We start from the raw sequence: 25,367 nt of genomic DNA on the forward strand, positions 1-25,367 counted from the left end.
TGTGCCGGTTAACCACACACGCTCCACTAACAGCTTAAACAAAGTGCAAAGTGTAATTTCATGGATTAGCACCTTATTCACATTTTCCTAAGTAACTAAGATTGGGAATTTATAAGTGTTTAGTTACTTAGTATTTATCATTATACTTATAATGAAGGGAGAATTATAGTCCTTGTCCTACCTGTTCGGCTAACGACCCTCCACCGGTCAAGGAAGCGGTGAGTGAGAGTGGACACCCATTAAACTGCCATTTTATAGGCAGTAATCTTATACCCCCCTTATAGACCGGCTTCGTGAATGAGGCCTACTAATGGTAAGACGACTTGCTCTTATACATATAATATATTAAACTTTTAATATTATAATAGTATAAGGGTGTATTTTAGACATTTAAAATACTTGGTGGTTTAATCTATTAATTAAACTAGACTTTTAATTTAATTAAACTCAAACCATATATTTATGGATTAATAATACTCTTTTAATTAAACGCTTTAATTAACTTTTAATAAAGTCCATAAGAGTTAATTTGAACTATTCAACAAAACATCATAATTCCAATTATTAAACTCAAAATTAAAACCATTTAATTAATTGTGTAAGTTATGTACCCAAGAGTTTTAGAATTCAATTCTTTTTTTTTTCATAAAAAACTTTTATCAAATTCCAAAACTTGAGGGCAAGTTTTGTAATTCTTGAAAACCTTTGGATTCCATAACTTATGGAATTAATGGTGTTTTATGATGAAACTTTCCATGTTCCATAACTTAAGAACAAGTTATGGAATTCTTTAAAACATTAACACCAAATTTTGTAACTCCATAAAAACTTTGAATCAAAATTTTTTTTTTTAAAAAAAAAACTTTCATATCCATAACTTATGGAAGTTTCAAAAACCCTTAAGATCACAACTTAAAAAAAAAACTTTTGAGCTCCAAAATTTTATGACAAAATATGTAACTCCTTAAAACATTTAGATCAAACTTTTAAAACTAATAAAATAATCATATCATTTTATCTTTTACTAAATTTGACCTAATTCAACTCATATAACAAATGATTCAAATTTTACAAATAATTCGTTTTTCACAAAACAAGTAATTATCTTAAAATTTGACAAACGACATTTTTTTTTCCTTTTTTTCCAACTTGAAAATAAAACATTTGCATCAATATAACAGAAAACAACCCATGGCTCTGATACCACTGTTGGGTTTTGAGCATTCTAACACTCTTATGGTGTACATGCAACCCTATAAACCTTGGATCTCTGTTTTCTCTATTATACATGCAAATATTAACTATTCCAAGGTTTCATCCTAACTAGCATATTATGAAGCACCTATACTACAAAGTTCTAGTTAGATGACATACCTTTTGATGTAGCTTGATGTCTTCAAGGTTTAAGAGCTTAGCCCCAATAGTGTGGAAGCCTCAAATGGAATCACAAATCACCAAAACACCTTGGAAGAACTTGAGAGAATATGTATGCACACTAAAATCGGCCCACTCTTATTTTCACACACTTGTGCCAATTTTGTGAGCCAAGGACCCCTTTATATATTATGGAGGATTAGGGTTACATCCATGTAAACCCTAATACCCATGACCTTTCATTTACATAGGATCCATGGGTTAAAAGCTCCATGGACCATCCATGAAAGCTTAGCCCAACCTAAATGAACTTGGCCCATTCCATATATATAAGAGTCCATATTTAATTAGTTCTTTTTGATCACTTAATTAATTCTAAATTAATTCTTGATCAATACTAATTAAATAATATGATTCCATATTAATATATTAGAACTTATAATATATTAATATAAATCATAAATATACTATTCTCAAAAGACTATCCATATAAATTGTGCCGGTGAAGTGCAACCCAAATGGACCATGCCGGGTCGGGTCAAGTACATACCAAATATAGTTATGGACTTAGACATTAATCCAACAGAGTTTGTAAATGTGTTTGTGTAATTTCAAGAAAATCCAATATTTTATTTAGTGAAAATGTAATGTTTTTAATTCTGTGTAAAACCATGTATAACTGTATGTTTCCAAGAAAATCCGATATTTTATTTAGTGAAAATGTAGTGTTTGCAACTCCTGTATAAAGCCCTGAATGTTTGTTACTGAAAACTATAGCGATATGCGAAAATAATACTTCATGTGACTAGCTAATGCTAATCATGATGTATAAGTATTTCGCATGAATAACCATTGTATGATCGATTCTGTTTGAAAACCCTAGAAATGCTCCAGTTGTAGTGTGTATTAGTTCTATTTAGTAAAATAAACCATTGAAGAATGACCGTTTGTAAACCAAGAGTGATTTATACATATTGTGAGTCGTATAACCATACTTGATATGACTAGAGACCTTTCCAACGTTCTTCAGGCGTCGAGTTAAATGACATTTGTACACCCTAGGCGTGCCCACCTAACTGTAGCTAGCAGTTCAGGTGTGGGATTGTCAGTCCCGAATAGATCTATTCACAAATCTCACGCTCTCCCTCCAGGAGACTCTGGTTATACTATGATAGGATTTATCCATGTACACCTAAGGGTACATTATTGAAGTAGCGCCTCACAGTATCGTACAATCTAGTTTACATGTAGTGTAATAGTGTTCTACCATAGTGAAAATTCGTATGTATACCGTATGTAGTGATAATTACAGTTATGAATACCATGATAAAGTAGTGATGTAAACTGTAAACTATTTATGTCTTAGTGCATACATTTAGTAGTGAAAGTTTCTATACTTGTTATGTTTAGAAAATCCCAAACTATACCGATTATAGTTTGCATGCATAACGTAGTGAATAGCGAGTCCGGAAAACTATGCAATTTTAGTGAAAACGTCCCTTATGCTCAACACAGTACAAAAGGGTTAAAGTATGAGAATTGCATGAGTTTCATATTATTTAACTCATTTATGTTTAGTTTGTATTCCCCCCCCCCCCCTGAAAACATTAAAAGTTATGGAAAAATGTAGGGGTATGAACTCACCTGCAGTGAGTGGTTCTGACGTGTGGTTGAAAGAGGAGTGCAGAGTGTCAGGTGATACCTTGAGCACACAATGATCCTAATAGACACATATAGACATGAATATGTATGAATTTAGTGTATCGACGACTAAATAAGAAGGGTAACACCCTTAATGGCTAGGAAACTCCAAGATTTATGGGATACAATCACATATGATTGCATAACTAGGGTATATGGCCACCCTATAGAGTTTACGGTCAAAGAGGTATGACCATTGGAGTTCACGGCCCAAGTGTTCACGGTCCTCGTGTTTACGGTTCAATGACCTTACGGTCATGGAGTTCACGGTTCCATGGGTTCACGGTCTAATGACCTTACGGTCATAAGGTTTACAGTGCATGGGTTTACGGTTCATGGGTTTACGGCCCACGAATATACGGTCTTTGAAGAGTGTACGGTCTATGTGTTTACGGTCATTGAAGTGTGTACGGTCTAAGAAGATACACTAGACCGTAAACACCTTTTTATCATGGAAAAGTGACGATTTCAAGGCAAAACTCAAGAATCCTAACTAGGTATAAGCATAAGAGGATGATACTTACGATTTGAAGGCAAAGATGGGTGTTTTCGGTCCAAAACACCACCGGGTTCTTGAGGATCTCTTGAGCAAACTCGATGAAGGTAGGGAGAAAGTAGAGAGAGAAAGCCTTTGAAGTGCTTAAAGTGGTGAAATGAAGGCTAAACACCTTATATATAGGGTAGAGTTCTCGGTCCAAGAGGGGTCCACCTGACCGTAAACGAGCTTACGGTCTACATGAGTTTACGGTTACCCTGTCCGTAAACTCAAGGTCTAGACCGTAAACTCCTTTTTGAGGAGGTTTACGGTTGCTAGGTAGTTTAGGATTTAAACTGACACTTCCAAATACTAATTCCTTTGATACACTAGAGTTAGAATAGTCAAAACAGGTTCCAAACAGTGATAGCTGGAAGCAAACTGAGTCTAATACTGATAAATATGAATGTTACACAAGTTAGAAATTTCAGGTTGTCACACTCCGGTACTCCATAGTCCCAAGGATTAAAGTCTTGGGACAAAAGAAGCATAAAACCATGCAAAAAAAGATCTAACTGTTGGATTAAATGTCTAAGCCCATAACTATAATTGGTATATACTTGAATTGATAGTAGCACAGACTTTTTGGGTTTCCCTCATAATTAGTAATTGGACATGATGAGTTTTGGAGAGAGAGAGAGGGGTTGAATTTATTATTTGATTAATTAAATGAAATAAATAATTTATTAATGTATTATGAAAATAATATATCAATTAGAAATCATATTATTTAATTAATATTTAATCAGAAATTAATTTGGAATTAATTTTAGGATTAAAGGAATTAATTAAAAGTGTAAGGACTAAAAGTGCAATTGTTTAATAGTTGAGCAAAAGGGTCCAGAACCTTCCTAGAAGGTGGTGGACAAAATTTCTAAGATAATTAGGATTTCTAGATTATCTCAAATGGGTAATTTAGGAGGTGGATAATTATCAAGTTTGAAATATTATTATTATATTCAAATAAGGCTTATCCAATGCATCCTTGTTGCACTATATAAAGGTCCTTTCACCCTTGTATTTTCATCCACCATATCTTTAGAAGAAAATCCAAAAATCTCCCCTCTCACTCTCCTCTCTCCTCTATCACCCTCTTGCTAGTGTTGGGTGTGAACCATTAGAGCACGACATTTGTGGTGCTTGCTCTCGAAGCTTCAACAACACTAAGGATTTGAATTGTTATTACTATTAGGGATGAGCATGGGTCGGTTTGGGTCGGTTTTTGGCTAAAACCAAACCAAACCGTAGAAAGTCGGTTTTTCGGTTTGTAAACCCATATGGGTTCGTTTTTTGTATGGTTCGGTTTTTCGGTTTTCCGGGTTGGGTTTATTGGTTTTCGGTTTTAAACCGTGGGTTTATGAGCTCTTGTTTTTTTTCTAGTTTTTGGGTTCAAACCCCATGAAAATACGTTGCGATAAATAATATTGTATCAACTTTAAATATACTAAAATAAAGAGTACGGATTCTAGTATACTAAAAGCATAAAAGTGTTCAAAAGATCAAAGTTTAACACCATTAACAGTTTGTTGAAAATAAACATAAAGTATTAAATGGATAAAGTTTAAAGTCTTAAACTAAAAGTTTAAAACATAATAAATAATATATATGTGGGTCGGTTCGGTTTTTATGGGCAGTTTTGTACGTCAAAACCGAACCAAACAATTATTTTTCGGTTTTTGTAAAATTCAAATCTAAACCGTCAGTTATTGCTTTGGTTTCGGTTTTCCGGTTTTGGTTTTGTCGGTTTTTCGGTTTTCGGTTCGGTTTTTTCTCGTCCCTAATTACAATATAACAATAAAAGGTATGTTTACTAACCCTCGATGTAAATTTCGATTATAACATAGGGTTCCTAGGGTTTTTCCTTTTGATGTTCAATACTTGTATGTTCAATTAGAGAAAACATAGATCAAATCAATTAGGGTTGCATGCACATATAAGATTGTTTATTATGCTAAAAAACCCATCATTTGTATCAGAGCCTTGGCTTGTTTTCTATTGAATTTGATAACAATTCTTTGAATTTGATCAGTTAGGGTTTATGGCAAATAAACCCTTTGGACTTAGGATTTTCGCAATTAGGGTCTCTTAACCCTAGATTTCGAAATTTTGGAAAAGGGTTTTAACCCTTTCCCTTGTCCCTCAAGTTTCGAAAATTAGGGTTTCCTAAACCCTCTTGATTTTCGAAGTATGGCAAGGATGGAAATCATTGGCTTCCTCGCGAAGATTTGATATTTTCGAAAATTAGGGGGGAGAGGATTAGGTTAAATTATTTTGATTAATTTAATGGATAATCTTCATTTGGTTTAATAAAATTAATTAAGTGTTTAATTAATAAGATAATTAATAAATAATTTTTTTTTGATTTTTAAATTTAAATTAAATTGTTTAATTTCGAAATTTAAGAATTAAAAACCCGAGTATTTTGAAAAGTTTAAAATACATCCTTATGAGTTTTATTATTAATTTAATTAAGTGATTAATTAAAAGATAATAAATGAATTCATAAATTGGTTTAAATTGAATTAAATTAAAAGTTTAATTTATTAAATGATTAAACCCTTGCTACTTTAAAATGTTTTAAAATAAACCTTATACTGTGTATATAATTAAAGTTTAATATATACTATATGTATACGACTAAGTCAGTCGAACCGATAGTATACCTCATTTACAAAGCCAATCTATAAGGGGAGTTTAAGGAAGCGGCTTATAAAATGACCGCTATTGGTTATTCACTCTTACCCACCTCCCCCTTGATTGGTGGAGGGTCGTTAGCCGAACGGGTTTTATAGGACATAACCTCATTAAAAATATAATGATAAAAGTAACTAAACTATTTTTCTAAAATCTCACTCTCAGTTACTTTAGCAAAAATGTGAATTTGATGCTAACCCATGAAATTGCACATTGCACCTTATTGGTCGTTAGTGGAGCATGTGTGGTTAACCGACACACTAATATGGACTAATAAGGAGTGACAATGGGAGTCTCGTAAATTATCATTGATTAATGGAGCACGTGTGGTTAATCGGCACATTAAAATCAGATGATAAATGACTTCGAGAGTACCAAGCAAATTTGCATGGTTAGTCACATCTCGTTTGTGATCCTCGGCATCCTAGTCACAAAACTGAGAGCATAATCTAGATTAAACATGCCATTGAATAGTTCAATGAATCTCAAAGATCTAGGAGTTTCATGAGATTGAAATTGGTAAAGGCCTTACCTACCTAAAATAGATTCGAATTTGATTACGGCATCCCTTTTCAAAGTTCGAACCGAAAATATGGATCCTAACCTTAATTTAAATTTATGGGTTAATAATTAAGGATTAAAATCAACTAACTTGAATTCTCTTATCTTCTATTGTAGATGTCAAGTTCAGACAAGAATGGTCTTCCACGTTCTTTTGGAAATGGTTTTCCCTTATCTGAAGAAGATCTTCCATATGTTGATCAAGGTGAAAGAATGTTCCCTTTTCAAGCAATGGTGGAACTCGAAATCATACTTCTCCAACTCTTCCCCCTCCTCCTCAAGTGACTCTCCCCAAGGTATGTTTCCTTCAAACTGAAAAATACGAATTTACTCAAGCCCTGTTGGCATGTAAACTGTTGGGTTTTGAGCATTCTAACACTCCTATGGTGTACATGCAACCCTAAATACCTTGGATCTATGTTTTCTCTAATATACATGCAAATGCTAATATTCCAAGGTATTACCCTATCTAGCATACAATCATAGATACTTGGGTAATAATATAGATAGAATACATACCTTTTGTAGTGTAGCTTGACTCCATGGGGCTTGAATGCCTAGTGCCTCAAATGTGACACCTCAACTGGCTCACACAACATCAAATGCTCTTGGAATAACTTAGAGAGAAATCCACACTTCAAGAAATCGTCTAGCCCTTCTTTTACACACACTAGTGGCCGATTTTGGTGAATAATATGATGCTTATATAGTATGTTACAATTAGGGTTACACCATGTAAACCCTAATTGTCATGACCTTTCATTTCCATGACCCATGGGTTAAGTAACCTCCATGGAGCATCCTATGGGTTTAACCCAACTTGATTATCCATGGAACTTTGGCCCACTATATAAGTTATGGATGATTTACACAATCAACCCATATATTTAATTAGTCTTCTTTTGATCACATAATTAATTCTAAATTAATTCTTGATCAATACTAATTAAATATTATTATTCTTATTATTAATATATTAGAACTTATAATATATTAATAACCATAAGTGTCTTATTTCTCTCATTTAGTATATCCAAGTGCATGATGCCATGCAACCCAAATGGACCATGCCTGGTCGGGTCAAGTACATACCAAATATAGTTATGACTTAGACACTAATCCAACAGTCTCCTACTTGGATAAGTCTAAAACTATTATTGTGTATGACTTCAAGAACCAACTGGCAATCGTAGCTCTCAAAAGCCTCCGTCGAACTCTGACCTTGCCGATAATCTCTGACCTTTGTCAATGACTTGTCCATTAGATAAGTGATCATATATTCCTCCATTCTAGATATCATATGGACTGAGGCATGGATTATAAATCATTCTCTCTGTCCATCTGTTGTTTCCCGATTTCCGATTCATGATGACTGACTGATTGAACAAATCAAATCAGTCTTGGCTTGGCCAAGCACTCACATGTGTCATCGCTAAATCATCGAGGGGCCCACAGATATCGCTTTTATCCCGAAGGTAAAAGGAATGGATAAACTTCGACTCATATGGCTTGTTCTACTACTTGTTGAATCATACACAAAGGCACGTTTTATAACATCGAGTTACCAATGCGTTTTCGTGCAATCAATATACTATCAACTCATAGTAACAACTCATATCTCTAGGTTTCAAGCATATACGATATTATCGTCTCATGATCACTCGTGATAAAATCCATGAAGTGATTCAAATGAGCGCGGGTTGAATCCAATACTCAGAACTTATGAGCACTCATGAGTGTTGTAGCACCACTTTGTCCACCAACTTGGACCTCTACAAGCCAACCCATGACAGTCTTGATTCATATCTACTTCCAACATATGACCGACTGTGGTTGGTTTGAATAACTTAATCATTCAGGAAGAGCGAATTAGTTATTCTGGAAGTCAAAACATGCAAAGTGAAACACAAGAATAAATGAATCAAATATGGTATCAAACCCTATGAATATAAATAAACACTTTTATTTATCACCATACTGATTACTCATTATTCATTGTTTCGGTTTTATCAACTTTATACTTGAATTAAAACACTAGGTGTCCCATGCTCCAAGCATGTACACTATGTTTTTCTAAACAATAGCTTTGCAATACATCAAGTATGCACTCTATGTTTGTCTATGATCCTTACTTTGTGAAATAGATCGATTGAACGTACTTTCAATGATTCTAATTTCACACTCCCAAATCCTTATCGAAAAATGTAAGAATTCCAAATTCCTAACATTTACCAAAATATGTTTAGGTTTTAAACTTATATGCACAGACCCTCTTGTAATGAATATGTACAAAGTCACAAAGACTTGTCATCAGTCATTACAGGTTATTCCAATGGAGATCAATTCCATGGAGACGAAGTCTCAAAGCACATTGCTTTGAATATCCTTCTTGCATTAAGTCTTCTAATCTTACACATATAACTTCCACCTATGGAGACAACTCCATATTCTCATTTTGACTATCACTTCTGAACGAGAGATGCCTCTTTTCAGAATATGTCAATATGGTCCTTCCAATATTAACAGTATACTTCCAACTGTCCTTGAGCAACCAATCGTTGGTAAACCTTAGATTGTCCTCGACAATTGCTTAATCCTTTTAGTCATATCCAATTCTAGACCTTTTCCCTTCTTAATGCCCCAGGCATTCGAAAAAGTTTAAAAGGGACAAATATTATAGCACATGCAATCGATCCTGTACCCAAAGCAAATGGGACACGATTCATGATGTCTCACATAAAGACATGATTCTAGACCAGTCTTTTACTACAATAATTTTTGTTTGCCATGTTTTCAAAATTTGACTATGAAGATGGATGCCGTAATCATAACCGAATTTTGAGAACGCAATATATAGAATTTCCTTAAGTTGAACCAATCCAACATGAAATTCATATATATATTCTTGACTAAAATGATTAAAATCTCAATCTAAGCCTTTTAGAATTGAAATGAAGTATAATTTCCTCTCCCTTAATTATAGTAAAACCCTATGAATATAAATAAACACTTTTATTTATCACCATACTGATAATATGGTATCAAACCCTATGAATATAAATAAACACTTTTATTTATCACCATACTGATTACTCATTATTCATTGTTTCGGTTTTATCAACTTTATACTTGAATTTAAAACAATAGTTGTCCCATGCTCCAAGCATGTACACTATGTTTTCTAAACACTAGTCATGCCATACACCAAGTATGCATACTATGATCTTTACTTTGTAAAATAGATCAATTGAACATCACTCCAATGATCCTCTTTTCACAGTCCCAAATCCTTACTGCAAATGCAAGAATTCCAAATTCATGCCATTTACTGAAATCTGTTAGATTCTAAACGTATATGCATTGATCCTCTTAATGATTATGCACAAAGTCAGAAAGACTTGACAACAATCATTACAGAGCATTCCAAAGGAGATCAGCTCCTTGGAAACATCCTTCTTTCATTAAGTTTCCTAATCTTACACAGATTGAATAATTTCTAACTTTGAAACATTTCCATATTCCATTTTGACTATCACTTCTGAACAAGAGTTGCCTCCTTACAGATTATGTCAATATGGTCCTTCCAGAATTAACATTATACTTCCAACTGTCCTTGAGCAACCAATCTTTGGTAAACCTTAGATTGTCCTCGACAATTGCTTAATCATTTTAGTCATATCCAATTCTAGACCTTTTCCCTTCATAATGCCCCATGCATTTGGAAAATTTTAGAAAGGATGAATATAGCACATGTAATCGATGCTATATCCGAAGCATATGGGACACGATTCATGATGTCTCACATAAAGACTAAACCAGTCTTTTGCTATAATATTTCCATTTCAATTTGCCAAGTTCTCAAAATTCAGATTATGAAAAGGGATACCGTAATCATAATCGAATTTTAGAACGCAAATAAAGACTAAACCAGTCTTTTGCTATAATATTTCCATTTCAATTTGCCAAGTTCTCAAAATTCAGATTATGAAAAGGGATGCCGTAATCATAATCGAATTTTAGAACGCAAATAATGGACCCATATATAGAATTTCCTTATGTTGAGCCATTCCAACATGAAATTCATATATATATATCCTTGATTAAATACGATTAAAATCTCAATCTAAGCTTTTAGAATTGAAATGAAGTATAATTTCCTCTCCCTTAATTATAGCAAAACAACTTTTTCAACCCCTGCAACGTCACGAATTGAAACTTTTGTTTTCTATAATTAACATTGCTAACTTGCAACCTTTGTCATAATTATCATGCTCCCACTAACATGATGATTATTAGCATAACATTTATGCTCCCACTAGCTTTGACATGTACTCAGAAATCAGCTGACTTTCTTACCAAAGTTCAGATTTCTGATACTAGATTGTTTTGATAAAACTTTATCAAAATCATACACCTCTCTTAGATAGCTCACATGTGTGTCTAAACAATTTTAGAACTATGAAAAGGGATGCCGTAATCATAGTCTCAATTGTTTAGACCTTTGCCACTTCTCACAAGTCCATGTTAGTGTGCCGGTAAACCGCACACGCTCCACTAACGACTTTGAGAATGCAAATATCACAATTGCTATCTAGCTAAAATCTACTTAGTGAAAGTGTTTCCTCACCATCATTTTCATGAATCGGAGAGAAACCTTATGACACTTAGATTTAATAGTGTATGTGTTCTTATCCATGTGAATTTGTCAAAACCATAATCACAAGACAAGGTTAGTGACAAATCCAAACTCATATTGATTAAACTTGTGCAATCTTAAATTCTTGCCATTTGGCAGCTCAGGTGCCTGCCATTGCTTCCAAGTAGTTGTGCAACCAATTGAGAACTCTCAGAACTCCTATGCAAAGCCAACTTGAATAGGCACAAAAATTTCAACACGATAGGTTATAAACCTCAAGTCGTGTGCTAGTGAAGGACTTTAGGTTTTATTCTTGATTAAGTCTTGAAACTTTCAAGAGCTTTAAGACTCCCACTGTCCTCTTGACATATAAGACTCCCTTGTCAAATATTCAAGAGATAGTGCGGATTCTTTATCAAGACTAACACTTTACACAATTGGCCTAAGTTGGTCTCTGTTTTATCCAAAACATCACAACTTACCAATTTCAAATGTACAAGAGTAGATAACCTTTTACTCTTACATTTGACTAGTGTTAACAAACCCTCTTTAAGATATGTCACTCAAGTTACAATCTTGGAGTATGACTCTAAGAATTGTTTTGGAACGAAGTATGACTCATCTTTTTGATTTAACCATTTCAACAATTCATGACTCCTCTTCTTAGTCATAACAGATGAATTTAGAGGACCAATTGTGATATGGTATCTTAATCATTAAGATGATCATAAACATGATACTAAAGTACTCTCCCATCTTTTCAGATTTGAGAAACTTTTATCTTTCTGCCATACTTTGATTCTTCTTATTCGTTCTGTCTCACATTGAAACTTCTCCAATGCTACAGACTTATACTTAAACTTATAAGTATAACCATATTTACTGAACTTAGGTAAATCATGACGAATAGTCTTCTTGATCTTTTGTGGTGGACTTGACCAGTGCACAAGAATGTGTACTCGATCCCTTAGTTCTTTCCTTATTCACATAAGGAATTAGTCTTAATTTTCCAAGCTGAAAGTTCTCATTCATCATACTATACAACTTGCATGATTCCAAGTTTCGGTCCAATTGAACCTTGGGTGATGAGAATCTTTCCTTATTTGGTAATATTAGACACTACCACAACCGAAAGAATCAAATCCATTTTTCCAATATTGCTATCAATGGAATCTTATAAGCAACAACTTTTCACAAATGCCATTGTAAGGATACTTAAAATAAATAAAATCAAAACCTTTTTCTTTTATTTTAAAACTTTGCGAAAAAACTTATCCTTACAATCCATATGAAAACCTTGTTGTTATCTATTCCTAAGCAATATAAATATCATAACTCTTAAGTAATAGCCCAAAATTCTGATCACCGAACCATGCGATTGAAATCCATCTTCGCGATCAGAATAAGCATGTACTTAATAGAGTTAGACAATGGACTTTACCTGAAGTAGAGCCAAACTTATTGACTTTAACATCCTTAGGTAAATTTGGCAGCTTCGTAACCAATGCCCCTTCCTTTGGCAATAGTTACCTATGGACCCTTGATAATGGGACTATCTCAGACTTCGCCTCTCTCTTTACCATTGGGTCAACCGAGTTGACTATGGCCGATCCCTTTCCATTGGGAAGAGAGAGCTTTATTGGATATCCAATGTCATCATTGTCAATGTCCATAGCGTTTTAGGAAGTTGATCTTAGCAAATAGATAAGATCATTAAGGGTCTTGTCTTAGTCTGTTTCATAGGATTCCCAAAAGAACTCACTATGTGACTTAGAAAGTAGTTGAGCCACCAACTTTCTCAAGACTTTGACACCCAACTCTCCCGGCTTGTCAATATGTGACTACATCTCCAAGATGTGATCACACCTAGACCTTGCCTTGCCAATAGGGCTTGAGTGACCTTAAACTTTTTAGGAACTTGTCGGTTAGGGAGAATAATTGGAGGAGGTGAAAGAAGTATGATATCCATGGGACATCATCTTCATTTAGGAAAGCTTGTTTCAAGAGATTTGGGAAGATCATAAATGTCTAGACCAGACATCGTTTTGGGAGATATTGAAGATAGTTGATTTAAAGTCCTTAATATGACACCCAATATGAAATATTAAGGCTAGGACCCAACAAACTATTTTATAACTTAGAAGAGGGATGCCGTAATCCAAGCTATAAAATATTTGAAGGTAGGTGAATGACGATTCACCAATTTCCACCATGAAAAACGGAATAATTTATTAGGTTTTAATTGGATTTGAAAGTCCTAGATCTTTGAGATTCATTGAACTGTTCAAAGGCATGTTTCAATCTCGAGTGTGCCCTTCAGGTTTTGTGACTGGGATGCCGAGGATCACAAAACAAGGTGTGAATAACCATGCAAATATACTTGGTACCCTTAATATTTACCCCTTAATCAGTGTGTCGGTTAACCACACACGCTCCACCGATACTATGATAAATATTAAGTTACTCTTTGCCTACCTTGTTAAGTCCAGGTTAGTGTGCCGGTTAACCACACACACTCCACTAACGACTTAAGCAAAGTGCAAAGTGTAATTTCATGGGTTAGCACCAAATTCACATTTTCCTAAATAACTAAGATTGGGTATTAATAAGAGTTTAGTTACTTAGTATTTATCATTAATACTTTTAATGAAAGGGGAATTATAGTCCTTGTCCTACCCGTTCGGCTAACGACCCTCCACCAGTCAAGGAAGCGGTGGGTGAGAGTGGACACCCATTAAACTGCCATTTTATAGGCAGTAACCTTATACCCCCCTTATAGACCGGCTTCGTGAATGAGGCCTACTAACGGTAAGACTGACTTTACTCTTATACATATATATAAATATTATTAACTTATAATATTATAAAGTATAATGGTTGAATTTTAACTTTTAAAATTCTAAGGGCTAACTTGGAATTAAAGTATTCATAAGTGAAAACTTTTCAAATTCCAAAACTTGAGGGCAAGTTTTGAAACTATTCAAAACTAATTAATTCCATAACTTATGAGTTTAAAGTAGTTTTAATTAAAAAAAAACTCTTCAAGTTCCATAACTTGAGGACAAGTTATGGAAGACTTTAAACTAATTAATAAAAAAAAATAACTTTTTTTTTATTGTAACTTATCGAACTAATTAAGGTTACACTTTTTTTTTAATTTAATGAAGAGACTCTTGAACCTCCATAACTTGAGGACAAGTTATGGAGTCATAAAACCATTTAATTAGAACTAGACTCTTCATTTTGTAACCTTTTCCAACTTTTATGAGTTTTATGATTCTTAAATGTGACTTTTCATATAACTTGAGGATAAGTTACAAAAACACACTTTGGAATCAACTCTTAGATTAAAATGGATTGAAAACAACTATTTCACACAACTTTTCTATTAATCTAAGAACCTCATAAGAACAAGATAATTCAAATCATCAATCTTCAAGAAATTAGCATGAACATACAAACTAATACAAATCTTGAAATTATGACAATTATCTTAGAAATTGGATTAGCATGAACATTACCACATCAAAAACAAGTTTATAAGTCCAAAAACATCTTAGGGTAATGTTCCTAGTCCAATTCCAGCCAAAACAATCGAATATATGCATCCAACTCGATTTTTCAGCTACTTTTGCAAGTATAACAAGAAAACAAGCCTAGGCTCTGATACCACTGTTGGGTTATGAGCATTCTAACACTCCTAAGTGTACATGCAACCCTAAATACCTTGGATCTATGTTTTCTCTATTATACATACAATTATGAACATCCAAGGTATTATCCTAATCTAGCATACAAAATAATAAATATAACAAGATAGAATACATACCTCTTTGATGTAGAATGTCTTCATGAAGCTTGAGTGCCTAGTGCCCCAAGTGTGACACCTCAAATGGTTCACACAACACCAAATACACTTGGAATAACTTGAGAGAAACTTGAACACTCCTTGAAATCGTCTAGCCCTCACACTCACACATTAGTGCACGATTTCTTGAGCCATGGGATTCTTTTATATGGTGGCTATTAGGGTTACACCATGTAACTCATAACTTTACCCATTCCTTATGCTCCATGGATTTTAACCTCCATGGAGTATCCATGGGTCATCCCATGGACTTAGTCCAACATAAGGAATCTTGGATCACAAGCCCACATATATAAGAATGAATGATTTACACAATCAACCCGTATATTTAATTAGTCTCCTTTTGATCACTTAATTAATTCCAAATTAATTCTTGATCAATACTAATTAAATAACCTTATTAATATATTAGAACTTATAATATATTAACCAACCTTAAGTGTTATTTCTCTCATTATAGTCTATCCAAATGCATGATGCCATGTAACCCAAATGGACCATGCCGGGTCGGGTCAAGTCTTACCAATTATAGTTATGGACTTAGACATTAATCCAACAGATTATTAGCGTAACACTTATGTTCCCACTAGCTTTGACATGTACTCAGAAATCAGCTGGACTTCTAGAAATCAATACTTTATTGACTTTCTTACCAAAGTTCAGACTTCTGATACGAGATTGCTTTGATAAAACTTTATCAAAATCATACACCTTTCCTTAGATAGCATGCATGTGTGTCTAAACAATTTCAGAACTATGAAAATGGATGTCGTAATCATAGTCTCAATTGTTTAGACCTTTTGCCATCTGCTTCAAATCTACTTGGTGGAAGTGTTTCCTCACCATCATTTTCATGAATCGGAGAGAAACCTTATGACCCTTAGATTTTATGGTGTATGTGTTCTTATCCATGTGAATCGTCAAAACCATAGTCACAAGACAAGGATAATGACAAATCCAAACTCATATGGACTGAACTTATGCAATCTTAACTTCTTGCCACCTGGCAGCTCAAGGGCCTGTCATTGCTTCCAAGTTGTTATGCAACCAACTGAGAACTCTAAGAACTCATATGCAAAGCCAACTTTAACTGGAATGGGCACAGAAATAGAAATATGTCAACACGATAGGTTATAAACCTCACGTCGTGTGCTAGTGTTAAACTACAGGTTTTATTCTTGATTAGTTCTTGAGACTTTCAAGACCTTTAAGACTCCCACTGTCCGCTTGACATATAAGACTCTCTTGTCAAATATTCAAGGGATAGTGCGGATTCTTTATCAAGACAAACACTTCACACAATTGGCCTTAGTTGGTCTTTGTTTAATCCAAAACATCACAACTTACCAATTTATAGTCTTGGAGTATGACAAGTGTTATAAACCTTTCTTTAAGATATGTCACTCAACTTATAGTCTTGGAGTATGACTCTAAGACTTGTTTTGGAACGAGGTATGACTCATCTTCTTGATTTAACCATTTCAACAATTCATGACTCCTCTTCTTAGCCATAAAAAATGCATTAAGATGTCCTTAGAAGGCCAATTGTGATATGGTTCTTTAATCATTAAGATGATCACAAAACATGATACTAAAGTACTCTCCCATCTTTTTAGATTTGAGAAACTTTTATCTTTCTGCCAAATTTGATTCTTCTCATTCGTTCTGCCATACATCGAGACTTTTCCAATGCTTCAGAATTATACTTAAACTTATAAGTATAACCATATTTACTAAACTTTAGTAAATCATGACGAATAGTTTTATCGATTATTTGTGGTGGCCTTGATCAGTGCACATGAATGTGTACTCGATCCCTTAGCCCTTCACTTGACTCACACATCCATGTGAACAAGTAATTAGTCTTAATTTTTCCAATGCTTGAAAGTTCTCATTCATCATACTATACAACTTGCATGATTCCAAGTTTCGGTCCAATTGAAACTTGGGTGATGAGAAACTTTCCTTATTTGGTAAATTTAGACACTGCCACAAACGAAAGAATCAATTTCATATTCCGATGTTGCTATCAATGGAATCATATAAACAACAGTTTCTTTCACAAATGCCATTGTAAGGATACTTAAAATAAATAAAATCAAAAATTTCCTTTTATTTTAAAACTTTGTGGAAAAACTTATCCTTACAATCCATATGAAAACCTTGTTGTTATCTATTCCTAAGCAATGTGTCATAACTCCTAAGTAACAGCTCAAAAATTCTGATGCGATCGAAGTCCATCTTCGCAATCAGAATCAACATATACTTCCTTTAAGCTTTCTCTCTTTTCTTTGATTCTTATAACATGTGACCCAGTCACATCATGTAATAAGAATCTCCAAGTAGGAACTTAATAGAGTTAGACAATGGACTTTACCTGAAATAAAGTCAAACTCATTGACTTTACCATCCTTAGGTAAGTTTAGCAGCTTCGTAACCAAAGCCCCTTCCTTTGGCAATAGAAACATATGGACCCTTAGGTAATAGTACATGGGACTATCTCAGACTTAGCCTTTCTCTTTACCATTTGGTCAACCAAGTTGACTATGCCCAACCCTTTCCATTGGGAAGAGAATGCTTTTATGGATTTCCTGTGTCACTATTGTCCCTGTCCATAAAGTTTTGGGAAGTTGATCTCCTAATCAAATTTGCTTTACTAGTACACCAAATCATTTCTGATTTAGCAGCACCAAGCAAATAGTTAAGATCATTAAGGGTCTTGTCATAGTCTATTTCATAGGAGTCCCAAAGGAATTCACTATGTAACTTAAAAGGTGGTTGAACATCCACTTCCTCTAGACTTTGACACCCAACTCTCCCGGCTTGTGAATACTTAACTTCATCTCCAAGATGTGATCACACATAGACCTTGCTTGCCAATAGGGATTGAGTGACCTTAAACTTTTCAAGAACTTGTGGGTTAGGGAGAATAACTGGAGGAGGTGAAAGAAGTAAAGTTCCAAGAGATTTGGGAAGATCATAGATGTCTGAACTTAGACATCTTTTGGGAGATATTCAAGATAGTTGATCTAAAGTCCTTAATATGACACCCAATATGAAATATTAAGGCTAGGACCCAACAAACTATTTTATAACTTAGAAGAGGGATGTCGTAATCCAAGCTATAAAATATTTGAAGGTAGGTGAATGACGATTCACCAATTTCCACCAAGATAAACGAAATGTATTATTAGGTTTTAATTGGATTTGAAACTCCTAGATCTTTTGAGATTCATTGAACTTTTCAATGGCATGTTTCAATCTCGAGTGTGCCCTTCAGGTTTTGTGACTGGGATGCCGAGGATCACAAAACAAGGTGTGAAGTAACCATGCAAATTACTTGGTACCCTTAAGTGTTTACCCCTCAATCGATGTGTCGGTTAACCACACACGCTCCATCGATACTATGATAAACATTAAGTTACCCTTTGCCTACCTTGTTAAGTCCAGGTTAGTGTGCCGGTTAACCACACACGCTCTACTAACGGCTTAAACAAAGTGCAAAGTGTAATTTCATGGATTAGCACCTTATTCACATTTTCCTAAGTAACTAAGATTGGGAATTTATAAATGTTTAGTTACTTAGTATTTATCATTAATACTTTTAATGAAGGGAGAATTATAGTCTTTGTCCTACCCGTTCGGCTAACGACCCTCCACCAGTCAAGGAAGCGGTGGGTGAGAGTGGACACCCATTAAACTGCCATTTTATAGGCAGTAACCTTATACCCCCCTTATAGACCGGCTTCGTGAATGAGGCCTACTAATGGTAAGACTGATTTTACTCTTATACATATATATAAATATTATTAACTTATAATATTATAAAGTATAAGGGTTGAATTTTAACTTTTAAAATTCTAGGGGCTAACTTGGAATTAAAGTATTCATAAGTGAAAACTTTTCAAATTCCAAAACTTGAGGGCAAGTTTTGAAACTATTCAAAACTAATTAATTCCATAACTTATGTGTTTAAAGTAGTTTTAATTAAAAGACTCTTCAAGTTCCATAACTTGAGGAAGTTCCATAACTTGAGGACAAGTTATGGAAGACTTTAAACTAATAAAAGAATGTAACTTTTCTTTATTTTGTAACTTATGGAATTAATTAAGGTTACATATTTTATTACTTAATGAAGTGACTCTTGAACCTCCATAACTTGAGGACAAGACTCTTCATTTTTGTAACCATTGCCAACTTTTATGAGTTTTATGAAGCTTAAATGTGACTTTTCATATAACTTGAGGACAAGTTACAAAAACACATTTTAGAATCAACTCTTAGATTAACATGGATTCAAAACACATAATCAATTAACTTTTCTATTAATCTAAGCAACTCATATGAACAAGATAATTGGAATCAAACTTTTTCATGTAATTAGCATAACACTTAAACTAATACAAAACATGAATCTATTGACAATTATCTTTGAAATTGGATTTGCATGAACATTACCACATCAAAAACAAGTTTATAAGTTCAAAAACAACTTATGATAATGTTCCTAGTCCAATTCCAGCCAAAATAGTCGAAGATATGCTGTCTGGGACACAAACTCGTCGAGTTCTTATAGGAAACTCGTCGAGTTCATGCCTTAACACATGAACTCGTCGAGTTTATGGCCAGAACTCGTTGAGTTTTCTGTCTGGACAGATTCTCAGCCTTGAAAAATAAGTTGCATCAAGTATAATTGAAAACAGCCCTAGGCTCTGATACCACTGTTGGGTTTTGAGCATTCTAACAATCCTATGGTGTACATGCAACCCTAAATACCTTGGATCCATGTTTTCTCTAATATACATGCAAATGCTAATATTCCAAGGTATTACCCTATCTAGCATACAATCATAGATACTTGGGTAATAATATAGATAGAATACATACCTTTTGTAGTGTAGCTTGACTCCATGGGGCTTGAGTGCCTAGTGCCTCAAATGTGACACCTCAAATGGCTCACACAACATCAAATGCTCTTGGAATAACTTAGAGAGAAATCCACACTTCAAGAAATCGGCTAGCCCTTCTTTTACACACACTAGTGGCCGATTTTGGTGAATAATATGATGCTTATATAGTATGTTACAATTAGGGTTACACCATGTAAACCCTAATTGTCATGACCTTTCATTTCCATGACCCATGGGTTAAGTAACCTCCATGGAGCATCCATGGAGCATCCTATGGGTTTAACCCAACTTGATTATCCATGGAGCTTTGGCCCACTATATAAGTTATGGATGATTTACACAATCAATCCATATATTTAATTAGTCTTCTTTTGATCACATAATTAATTCTAAATTAATTCTTGATCAATACTAATTAAATATTATTATTCTTATTATTAATATATTAGAACTTATAATATATTAATAACCATAAGTGTCTTATTTCTCTCATTTAGTATATCCAAGTGCATGATGCCATGCAACCCAAATGGACCATGCCTGGTCGGGTCAAGTACATACCAAATATAGTTATGACTTAGACACTAATCCAACATAAACATCAAGATGGAAAGTCTGTGTGTGCGCATGTTCTGAAAATGAAGTCGCAAAATGACAGATTGGGGATGTTGGGTTTCGTTTTCCCAAGGGAGCTAGCCATTGACTTGGTTATACTTTCACTTCCTGAATCATATAGTCAGTTCATCAAAGACTATTATATGAGGGACCACGACATGATCCTAATTGATCTAACATATATGTTGATTGCCACTGAAGCAAAATACTTAAGAGCACAAGTCAAGCAAAAATGTTTGAAGGATCTATCTCCAAAATTTCCGTGGACATCGACAATGGAAACAATGGTAGTCCAGAAAAGGTTTCTCTTCCCAATGGAAAGGGATCGACCAAGGTCAAACCATTTGACCATATGGTAAAGAGAAAGGCTAGTTCTGAGATAGTTCCATGTGCTATTCCTGAAAGGTCCATATGTTTATATTGCCAAATGAAGGGGCATTGGATGCGAAGCTGCCCAGACTACCTGAAAGATCTTAAAGATAGTAAAGTCAAGTCATATGACTCTACTTCAGGTACATCCACTATCTAACTCCATTATTTTATTAAGTCCCTATTCATAGATTCTTAATACATGATGTGATAGTTACATTTTGATGTTTTGCAGGATCTAAGAGAAAGAAGGAAGCTTAAGAAGAGTAAGCTGAATCTGATCGTGAGAGATGGATTTCGGTCGCATGGTTCGATAATCAGATTTTGGATGTTGTTGTTTAGGAGTTATGATAGATTAATAGATTGCTTAGGAAATATCTAAAAACATAGTTTTCATTCATTTGCGTTGTAAGGACAAAATTTTCTGCTTGTTATCAATAAAAGTGAAATTTTGATTTATTTACTTTATATTTCCTTGCAATGGCATTTATGAAAATTGGTGGTTATATTTCTATTATTAGCAATATTAAAAGTGGATTTGATTCTTAATTATGTCATTTGTAGAAAGGTCATAATCAACCAAGTGAAAAGGAATTCTCATCACTCAAGTTTTAATTGGATAGAAACTTGGAGTCATGCAATTTGAATAGTGTGATGTATGAAAATCTTGATCATTGGAAGATTATGACTAATTCGTTGATCACATGTTTATGTGAGTCAAGTGAAGGACTAAAGGATCTAGTACACATTGATGTGGACTATTCAGATCCGCCACAAAGGATGATAACTTTCTTCGTCATGATTTACTGGTGCTTTTCAGTAAATATGGTTGTGTTTATAAGATTAAGCATAATTTTGATACTTTGAAAAGTTTCAAAGAGTGGCAAAACGAATAAGAAGAATCTATTAGGCAGAAAGATAAAATTTTCTCCAAACTGAAAGGAAAGGAGAGTACTTTAGTATCATGTTTTATGATCATCTTAATGATTGTGGAACCATGTCACAAATTGATCCTCGAAGACAATCTTAGTGCAATTGTTTGACTAAGAAGAGGAATCGGGTATTGTTGAAATGGTTCAATCATGAGACGAGTCATACTTGTTGGATTAATGTCTAAGTCCATAACTATAATTGGTAAGACTTGACCCGACCCGACATGGTCCATTTGGGTTGCATGGCATCATGCATTTGGATAGACTATAATGAGAGAAATAACACTTAAGGTTGGTTAATATATTATAAGTGCTAATATATTAATAAGGTTATTTAATTAGTATTGATCAAGAATTAATTTGGAATTAATTAAGTGATCAAAAGGAGACTAATTAAATATATGGGTTGATTGTGTAAATCATTCATTCTTATATATGTGGGCTTGTGATCCAAGATTCCTTATGTTGGACTAAGTCCATGGGGTGACCCATGGATACTCCATGGAGGTTAAAATCCATGGAGCATTAGGAATGGGTAAAGTTATGAGTTACATGGTGTAACCCTAATAGCCACCATATAAAAGAATCCCATGGCTCAAGAAATCGTGCACTAATGTGTGAGTGCGAGGGCTAGACGATTTCAAGGAGTGTTCAAGTTTCTCTCAAGTTATTCCAAGTGTATTTAGTGTTGTGTGAACCATTTGAGGTGTCACACTTGGGGCACTAGGCACTCAAGCTTCATGAAGACATTCTACATCAAAGAGGTATGTATTCTATCTTGTTATATTTATTATTTTGTATGCTAGATTAGGATAATACCTTGGATGTTCATAATTGTATGTATAATAGAGAAAACATAGATCCAATGTATTTAGGGTTGCATGTACACTTAGGAGTGTTAGAATGCTCATAATCCAACAATACTTCACATAAAATTAAAATTTTAGAGTCATACTCTAATAACTACAAATCGTATCTTGAAGCTTGTCTCAAACTACTTAGGTTTATAACACCTCATAAAATGTGGAGTAATAATGTTTTCTTACTCTGGCACATTTGCAATTGGTAGTTGTGATGTTTTTGGTTAAAAACAAATGATAAGCTAAGACCAATTTTGTGAAGTGTTTTCTTGTTGAGAATCCACACTAACTTTTGAATATTTGGGTTTTCTTGTCGAGGAAAGTTCCTTAAAAGAAATTTTTTATATGTCAAGAAGTCAGTGGGAGTCTTATTGATCTTAAAGAGTTTAAGGAGCCAATTAAGAATAAACCTTTTAGTTATCACTAGCACACGACCTGAGGTTGATAACCTATCGTGTTAAGTTGACACATTCTTGTTTCTGTGCATCTTCCAGTTGAGTTGGCAATGCTTATGAGTTCTATGGTTCTCATTTGACTGCAAAAGCAGAGCACGTTGGTCAGTGATAGTACATTGGTCAATGGAGGTGAGCTGCTTAAACAACATGGAAGCACTAGTAGGCCCTTGTGCTGCCAGAAGGTAAGAAATTAAGAATAAAAAAATTTAGTCCATGAAAGGAAGAACTAAATTTGATTTTCGTTTTGTCCTCAACCTTATCTTATGATTGTAGGTTGAAAGTGATATATTCACATGGATGGGAACACGTACACCATAAAATCTAGGTAGCCAAAGATTTCGCCCTAATTCATGAAAATGACTATGAGGAAATATTTTCGCTAGTAGATTTTAAAGATTTGATAAATATCATTATGGTTAGTAGTTGTGTTAATTGCGTTCTCAAATTTGCAATATGATTACGACACCCCTTTTCATAGTTCGAATTGTGAGAAATGGCAAGAAATGTTTTGACCATTCATGACTTATAGCTATAATTTTTGTAAGGGTTTAAACACACGCATATGCTATATAATGAAGGTGTATAAGCTTGAGAAGTCTAGTTGGAGACTTAATGAAACACCACGTATCAGAAATCTGAACTTTAGTAAGAAAGTCAATAGTGTTAATTTCTAGAAGTCCAGTTGATTTATGTGTACATGTTGAAGCTAGTGGGAGCATAATTGTTATCAAGATGGAGGCATAATTGTTACGCTAATGGGAGTATAGCTGTTATGCTAAATATTGCAAGTTGGCAATACTAATTGTAGGAAACAAAGATTTCAAAATTTGCAAATTACAAATTTGCTACAGAAAGATTTAGGGGAGAGGGCACTCATACATCATTTCAAATCTAAAAGTTTAGATTAAAGTTTTAATGAAACTTAGTCTTGGATATATATGAATATCATGTTGAAATGATTCAACATAGGAAATTTGATATATGGAAATATTATAGCAAGAGACTGATCAGATATCAGGTCTGTATGTAAGACATTATGAATCGAGTCTCATATGCTTCGGATATAGGATCGATCTCATATGCTATAATATTCACTTGTTCTGATTTTTCCAAATGCCTAGGGCATTGAGATGGAAAAGGACTAGAACAGGATGTGACTAAAGTTGTTGAACAACCGTCAAGAACATTCTGAGGTTATACAAAAGAATTGGTTGCTTATACACAGTTGGAAGTATAGTATTTATTGGAATGACCATAGTGACATGTTTTGGATTGAGATGATTCTTGGTCAAAGTTGATGGTCATATGGGAATATGGAAAGGTTTCCATAATGGGAGTTGATTATTGAAATCTACATGTAAGTTAGGAACCTTAATGCAATGAAGGTGTTCAAGGAGTGTATCTTGAATTTGAGACTTCATTACCATGGAATTGTTTTAAGTAACAAGTTTTCAATTGACCATTTTGTGAAATCGTTGGCTAAGTCTTGGTGACTTTGAGGCCACGTCATCACAAAAGGACAATGCATGTAAGATTGAACTCTAATACATTTTAAGTAGTGACAATAATTTGGAATTGTGAAATGAGCATCGTTGGAATAATGTCCAATCGATCTGTTCACAAAGGAAGCACGATAGAGAGACATAGTATGCATATTTATAACATGACATGATTGATGTTTAATTCAAGTGTTTAGTTGATTACTTGAAACATTATACAATGAATAAAGTCTAATTAATATGGTGATTAATTGATAAGAGTTTTATTTATATTCAATAGTGCTGAGACCATAGTTAGTTAGGTTATTATTGTGTTTCACTCTGCATGTTTTACTTCCCGGATAATTGGATTATTCAA

Source organism: Lactuca virosa, chromosome 6, assembly GCF_052849685.1.
Source record: "Lactuca virosa cultivar CGN04683 chromosome 6, Lactuca_virosa_CGN04683_v6, whole genome shotgun sequence".
In the NCBI taxonomy this organism is placed as follows: Eukaryota; Viridiplantae; Streptophyta; class Magnoliopsida; order Asterales; family Asteraceae; genus Lactuca; species Lactuca virosa.